At 37.1% G+C, this 7,768-nt stretch overlaps 1 long non-coding RNA gene across 1 annotated transcript in view; it reads right to left on the bottom strand.

The window, feature by feature from the left end:
• Positions 1 to 372: 372 nt before the first annotated feature.
• Positions 373 to 7,768, bottom strand: part of LOC122814846 — a 204,525-nt gene continuing 197,129 nt past the window's right edge. The window contains exon 3 of the long non-coding RNA XR_006366912.1: positions 373 to 628. This is a non-coding gene — a long non-coding RNA (uncharacterized LOC122814846). The remainder of the gene's footprint in view (positions 629 to 7,768) is intronic.

The following is a 7,768-nucleotide window of genomic DNA, read 5'->3' as shown; positions in this document are numbered from 1 at the left end:
TCCTCCTTTTTCTAAGTTTGTTTACCGCTGATGTATTTTTATATTAGGTTCATACTGTTATCTTCTGCCTACTCTTACAGCTTATTTATTAGTCATTCCTTACTGTCTGCACTGCCTCTTTATCCCAATTTCTCCTATTCCTTCTCCTTTCCAATATTTTTCAAAACCAGATTTCCCCTCTACAAATAAGGATGTGCGCGGACACACACACACACACACACACACACACACACACACACACACACACACACACACACACACACACACACACACACACACACAGAAAAAATGTACCAAGAAACACAGTTCAAGGAAATACACCACAGAAATCTACTTATAAAAATCTACACTTTATTAACGTAACAACTGCTTTCACATTAAATGACACACTGCAGAACTATGGAAATCAACAACAGACAGAACATGTTAACTGAGAGAACTGTTTCTAGATGAATGATAGTGATGTCTCCCAACAGAGTTACTTTCATAGTGTTCTCAGAAACGCTATCTCTTCTCTTTCTTAAAAAGTGAACTGTACGAAACATTCAAGGCAACTCCCTTGAGCAATGCTATGTTCTGAAGATAAGTCAGTTTTTGCGAGAAGTCCTTCTATTCAACAGTGTGACACCTGTAAATATTGAAATGAAAGTAAAGGTGAGAGGTGATTTAATACCTTTGGTGTTATTATCATTACAGCATGCTTGTATCAGTACGCATCTCTCTTGTTTTAAACTGAGATGAAGTGGACATTTCTACCTTAATCTGGTTCTCTTTAATTTGCTTCAGGGCAAGACAGTTTAAGTTAAAGTCCATGTCCATATGGCTTTTAACTTGAGGAAATGCCTTAATTCTGTTAAAAGAAAGTTAAATCATTTCACCTACAAGTAAATAAACTGATCTCGCTTCTAAAACATATGGCTGTATTTGATAAATCCTGAGAATGCACTAATATTGTCTTGCTCCAATTTATTTCTGTTCCTTCATTGTAAAGAATGCTTCTGGAGAAATGATATTTTAAGGCTATGTCACAGATCTAAAAGACATACAAATATTTTCAGAAAGGATGCAGTCCTCAGAAAATTCCAGTTATCCCTTGCGTGCCACTTCTAAATTAAAAGCCTTCAATAAATTAAAGCATAATTTGTACAGTGTCACTGCAATCTTACTCTGACTGGTAGGGAAGGAATACTGGTTAAGGGGTTTGAATGCTGTGCTTTCATGTACAAACGCTGAATATTTGTTAGACTCAGTCATCAATCACTCTACTTACAAGTTTGTCTGGTCTACATATAAATATGTTTACTGTTCTTTTGCAATCTCTAATGTATGTCTTTTCCTCAATATTCTATGACTGTTTTCTGGTTTTCTTCCCATTTTTAAATATTTCATTTCCTTGTACAGTCTGTTCAGTTTTATTTTTCATATTTTTTCATACTTTTTGTAGTTAGAACCTATTATTCTGTTTGTATTTCCAATACCTGTCATGGGAGTGTCATTTTATTTCTCTTGCTTCTGCATGACACTATAATGATTATTCAGTACTATTGATAGATTTAATTCTTATGTTTTAATTTCCTTTTGTTACTAATGTAATAGTTTTGATTTTGTTTTCTCAGATTAAATTAATGAGTACCACTCACTCCTGTGCCTAATTGTTTGCTCAGGAAGAGTTTAGCAGTTGATTCAGTGTGACTATGCTTATTTTATTTTATTTTTACAAGGTGGACCACTGTGTACTGTTATGACTTAAGAGAAAACCTAATATATTAGACAAAAGGACAAATTGTTAGTCTTAGTAAAGTTTCAGCTATATCTAGCATTTATAGTCATGTATTAGATTTAATTAACACTTATAATGCAAGCACATCCATGAATGTTAAAAGCTTTAGTTCATATTAGATAACAGTAACTTGCATACATAATACATGCACGTGCATGGCACACACACACACACACACACACACACACACACACACACACACACACACACACACACACACACACACACACTATACATTTAAATAAAATCAGAGAACTGGCGGAGGTAGAATAATTCATTTGGAACAAATTAAGCATTAAATGTTACTAATAAATTGGTTATTGATCACTACCCCTAACTGATCTACTTTCCTTAACTGAAACATGGTTGAAACCTACTACACATGACAGTGAATTCTTCCCACCTGGGTGCAATATATTACACAATGATAAATTATTCAAGAAAGGGGGTGGAGTAGCATTACTTTACGAAAACAACATAAAAATCTGTACTATTCATCCTCCTATCCCTCCCTTCAATACCTCTGAACTACTTCTAGCCAAACTTAAACTTAGTGACAAAAAAAAAATCGATCAACATTATCACAGGCTATATACCTGCTGGCAATAATATCTTCTTCCTAGAATCCATTCTGCACTGGGTTAACCTTAATCTACCCCAAGAAACAATCATCCTAGGTGACTTTAATATAGAATGGCACTTATGCTCTAAGACTAACCCGACTAACCATATCAATCTCTATAGGTTCTCCCAAGTTATTCAATCCAGCACTAGGCTAAGAAATAATAAAACCAAAGATAGTCTTCTAGACTGGATCCTGATAAACAAGATCAGTTCTCCTTACCAAGCAGGTATCCCACCAGACACCCTCAGTGATCACCAACCCACCTTCTTACTAAAATATAAAACCCATTCCAACTCTACCACACTAATTCGAACTACCCGGAGGAAACAAAACTTTGACCCTAACAAATTCAAACTTGAACTAAAATACCAAAATTGGAACATACTAAATGAAGCTCCCCCTAGACGAAGCTGTTAATCAGTTCAACAACACTTTCCTATGAATCCTGAATGCCCATGCCCCACCTCGTACTAGAAAACTCAAAATTAATATAGCTCCTTAGATCACCAAAGAGACTAAAAACAAGATAGCACAAAGAAATGGAGCCTGGCAGCACTGGAGGGCCACAAAAACTGCAGCTGCTAGAGAACAATTACAACAACTTAGAAATTAAACTAAAAAAGCTATTCTCCTGGACAAAAAGAAATATTTCCTACAATTGCAAAACAGACATCAACACAATCCCCAAAAATTCTGGGCTGGAATAAATAAACTACTTTGCCCTGGTAACCCCCCCCCCCACCTACCTCCACAAATGAAATCACAGATATACTGGACTTATTCAATAAATACTTAATAGAAACTATCTCCAAACTAGTTCAACAACAACCCACTACCACTAACACCAATATTCCCGAGTCTGTACTCATGCCTAACACTATCTTCCAATTTCAACCCATCCTACTAATTATGTCAAAAAATTGCTAACCAAACATAAACCTACTACCCTAGCAGCTGACACCATCCCCTCTGAATACCGCCAGCTAGCTGCTAATGAGCTTGCCTACCCAATCTCTATTTTGCTTCACAGATCCATATCTGAAAGCACCATCCCATCAATCTGGAAAACCTCCTACATAGGTTCATAGGTTCAAAGGTTAGTACTAGGTTAACTGCCCTTATAGGCCATTTTAAGCCTAGCCAATTACCCCATGTCAGAATCAAACCCTGCACCTTGTGTTTCTAAGATAAGCACTTTAACCATTATGCCAACCTCCCACCCTGACATAAATGAGGCACATCCACTGACCTTACCAACTATCACCCTATTGCCATTCTGTCCCTTCTAGCAAAAATTCTCGAAAAATGTATACACCACCAACTTATGCCATACGTACTCAATAACCAGCTATTCTCTCCCAAGCAGCATGGATTCTGACCTGCCCACAGTACAACCACAGCCCTTCTCTCCTTTACAAACCACATCAACCAAAACAGACACCTAAGTAAATTTACATCTGCCATATTTTTAGACTTGCCTTTGATATGGTCAACCATCCTAAACTGTTCCACTTCCTCACTAATCTTGGCCTTAGCAATGACTCACTAGCCTGCTTTCAGAATTATCTACAAGGTAGACAACAAGCAGTTTGATGGGACAATAACCTATTCTCATTGCTACCTATTACCACTGGAGTCCCACAAGGGTCCATTTTAGGCCCCCTACTATTCTCCATTTTCATTAATGATCTTCACTGCATCTGCCAAGAAGCAACCGTTATACAAAATGCTGACAACTCAACATTAGTCTGCTCAGCCAATAACCCACATGAACTGCTCACTATCACCCAAAAAGCTTTCCAAATTACTGAAACCTGAATTTTTAACAAAAACCTTCTACTTAATCCAAAAAAGACCAAATTGATGATATTTAAACCAAACAAATCCACTCCGATTCCAGCCTCATTCAATATTGTGTCCAGAGATGGGACTATCATCTCTCCAGACACGCATACTAAACTACTAGGAGTGACCATTGACAGCAACCTCAAGTTCAATCTACATATAAACCAAACTATTAAAAACATCCACAGAAAACTGGGCAGCCTCTATAAGAAAAAAAACATTTCTAACCCAACCTGCTAGATTAACCATAGCTCAAACCCACCTCCTCTCCCCACTACTATATGCCATTCCTATCCTCACCAACCTACCCAAAGCTGAAATGGCCAAACTCAACATCTGCTACACTCAAATTTCCAGATTTGCCACAGGTGCCCCCTACCATTCCCACCATTGTGAGGCACTATGTCAACTCAATTGGCTTGAATTCCCAAATCTCCTCTAATTCCACCAGCTCTCTTTCGCTAATAAACTGTTACTACTCCCTAAAAAAAACACCAGCACTATCCAACCTTCTTAAACTACAAGCCAATCCCAGACAACTTTGCTCTAGCGAAAGAAGACTAATTAAGATAACCAAACCAACTCAGCAGGTGACTTACTATTCCCCAACTACATAGGTAAAATTTGGAACTCACCCTTGGCAGTTACCTCTACCAATGAAATAGCTATATTTAAAAAACTACTAAAAGAACACCTACTAGTCTTATGGAAATGCCCCTGCCTTCCCCCAGGTTGACCCCCTATTTTATCCCCCTCCCCACCCACTATCTTACTTCCTCACACCTCTATACCTTGCAGTCGATAGATAATCTCCCCCTAAGGTACTTCAATCCCTAGGTTTTTCTACATCCCATGTACTATCCTACTTCAAACATTATACTATTGTATGTTTGATATGTCTGTCAATATCAAGGATGATTGTACTACGCTCCTATAAACCTATACAATCTTGTCGAATAATATTTTTTCCTAAGAATATTTGCTTGTTATATATAAATTTCTTTTTCTTCAAAACTGTAAACCCATGCAATATTGTAAAAAATGTGTCATCTTTTTCCGTCTTTCTATTTCCTATGCAAATAAGCTTGTTTTGTATTAAATTTTTTCCTATGTAAATTTGCTTGTTATGCACAAATTTCTTACTAGTCTATTATTTGCCTGTGGAGCTTTCCCCCTGGACATCCGCTGAAAATGGACATGTATCCAGTTGGAATCTCTGGGTTAACAAATGTAAAATAAAATAAATAAATAATAAATATTACTTTTCTAGTCTGTTTATACAGATTCAGTAGTATTAAATCATTTTAAACTGGGGTATAGGAACTTTTTTTTAGATACTTGTTTAGTAAATGGTAACATCTAAGAGGCCTAGTTATAAACCATATTAAAAAAATCTGTATAAAACTATTACACAAAGTCATAACTAAACAGCTGTACTGATGCAGAATACTTACAATAAGCAGTAACTGCGAGCTCACAGCATGTAGTGGGGAGGGTGTAATGAGTATTTGGATGTAAAGGATAGAAGGAAGACATGCAAAGCAAATGGAAGAAAAAAGTAAGATGTGGCACTGCAAGGCAAGATCTGGGTTGGGTGTGTGCAAACAAAGGAAGTCTGAGGTAGCAGCCAGTTGTTAGCTTTTGCAAGACACAAACATAGGCCAAGGCTGTCAGAGCTAATCAGAATTGGAATCAAGTATGATTTGTTATAATGTTACACAGTTTGGTGTTATCTTCCCATATGATTGCCCCATGACTTTCCTTTTTTTCCTAGTACAACCTGGAGCATATTACAGCATATACATTTTTACTGTAAGTTTTAATAAGAGCTTTCATTACAGATCCTTTATTATGCTCAGTCTTGCTTCAGCTCTTACTGGCGCCTAATAAAAATTAACTGGTAATAAATGTCATCCTATAGCCAGGGTACGAGTGTTGGAACTTCCATTTGCAAACTGTGACACTGAATAATTATTTACTGGGAAAATGCTCCTGTGTTGACCTGTGAAAAGAGACACTTGTGCATACTGAGCATACCAAGTGAAAGGAAAAAAGAATGAATGAATAAACAAGTGGCAGTACATATTCCATATTACTATGTGACTGTCCTTCAATGTTGTCAGACAGACACTGCAACTATACAAACGCTGACCAGGATGTAGTAATGTTGATTGTAGGATGCAGGACACCTGCAGATGCAGTTATTAAATCATTTGAATAATGCACTTACTATTGAATTTTTGAATTTTTCTGGTTCACTAGACTTTTTCATCATATATATATATATATATATATATATATATATATATATATAGAACTAGTACGATACTGCTTCCTGAAATGGACAACAGGAGAAAGCAAAAACACAGCATAATAACATTTTCTAAGTTGTGGCAGGCAAAGAGCTAACTAATCACGACAGCAATAAATGTATGTATTGAAAGAAACTAAACAGGCTTGCTTAATTGTTACATTGTAGCACCAGTTTTAAAGTCTCGGTTTACTTCTATTGTTTACATAGCTACTACATATTAACAAGTCTTTTCTTACTAAATTTGTAACACTTGAAATACAAATGCACAAAATTATAAGCAAATGGCAGAGAATAGCAGTAGTCAGGGAACATCCACCAAAGTATTGTGTGTGGAAACATTATCATCATCATCATCATCATCAGCCCCCTTTTTCCCATTTTCTATATGTGGTCAGGGTATTGTGTTAACTGTCACCATCTCTTTTGATTCAATGCCACATTCTTGCCTTCTTCGATACTCATGCTTGAACATCACAGATCTTCTTTCACATAATCCATCAACATCTTTGTTGGGCATCCTCATTTCCTCTTAACTTCTTACTATCTGTTACAAATCTTCTTCACCAGATTGTCTTCTGCTTTTCTGCACATGGGTCAAAACCACTGTCGTCTGCTCTCTTTGGTCTTTTCTGCAATTGGAGCTACTTTGGCTTCTGCTCTTATGCCCTCATTTATTCGTCTGTTCCACGGTGTGCATTCTACTACCTTTCTCAGGCACTTCATTTTCATCACCTATAACTTTCTCATCTGCTCTGCTTTTACTGCCCTGCTTTTAGTACCATACAGTAGTACTGGTCGCACAACTGTCTTGTACACCTTCCTTTTCACCTTCTTTGGCATTCTTCTTTCATAGGCTACACCTGGGACTCTATGCTAGTTGGCTGCAGTCCCTCTAATTATAGCTTTGACCTCTTCATTCAGACTTCCCTTCTCCTCAACCACCCTACCCAGATACCTGAAGTTATTTACCTGTTACACTATCTTGCCTTCTATCTCAATTCTCAGCTTCTTCTGATTTCCCTAATTTGCTGCCATTACCACTATCTAATCTGTGCTTAGTTTCATCCCATGTGCCTTCAGTTTTGCATTCCATTCCCATAGCCTTTGCTGAAGTTCTTGCTCAGAGTCTGCCCATAATGCCATATCACTGGCATACAGAAATTTTGTTGATCTGTCCCCTCCAACCTGTTTGCTAATGTAGTCC

This window comes from Protopterus annectens, chromosome 11.part0 (genome assembly GCF_019279795.1).
Source record: "Protopterus annectens isolate FY-2018-M chromosome 11.part0, PAN1.0, whole genome shotgun sequence".
NCBI lineage: Eukaryota > Metazoa > Chordata > Ceratodontiformes > Protopteridae > Protopterus > Protopterus annectens.
The sequence above is the reverse complement of the archived record's forward strand: the minus strand, read 5'-3'. Positions and strand labels throughout refer to the sequence as shown.